Raw genomic sequence first — 539 nt, forward strand, 5'->3', positions numbered from 1 at the left:
AAGGTAAATCAAAGAGAACCACCATGACTGCCACCCTCTGCCACCCACTACTGCTAGCGTTATCGACATCGCCAGTAGGAAAAAGACGGAGCGAGCAAGAAAGGCAGAAAAAAACGAAAAACGTTCGAGCAATAACGCGCAAATAAAGTCACTACACGAAACGGAAACAAAACCAACCCCCCCCCTTAAAAAAAGTGGAAAAAACAAAGAAAAAAAAAGAAAAAAAGAGAGAAAAATGAAAGTGAACAACAAAGGGACGCGAACAACGGGGCAATGGAGCAAGTGCAGAGTCGTTTCGCCGGCCACTTTCATCTTAAAACCGAACCTCGTCTATTTTAACTTTAAACCCACGAGAAACTTTCCGCGCCACCGGGTATTTATGGGGCGAATTTCAATCTCCCATTTTTCAACATCTATTCTATCTCATGGCCCTTATGACGACGCGTCTGGCCAGATTGTGAGCTCTCCTGTTCAGCATTGTGGCCCACGGAGGGTAATTGGCACGGGAAATTGGCGGGAAGTGAGAAGGGTAGGCGCGA

Source organism: Penaeus monodon, chromosome 27 (genome assembly GCF_015228065.2).
Source record: "Penaeus monodon isolate SGIC_2016 chromosome 27, NSTDA_Pmon_1, whole genome shotgun sequence".
Lineage (NCBI taxonomy): Eukaryota > Metazoa > Arthropoda > Malacostraca > Decapoda > Penaeidae > Penaeus > Penaeus monodon.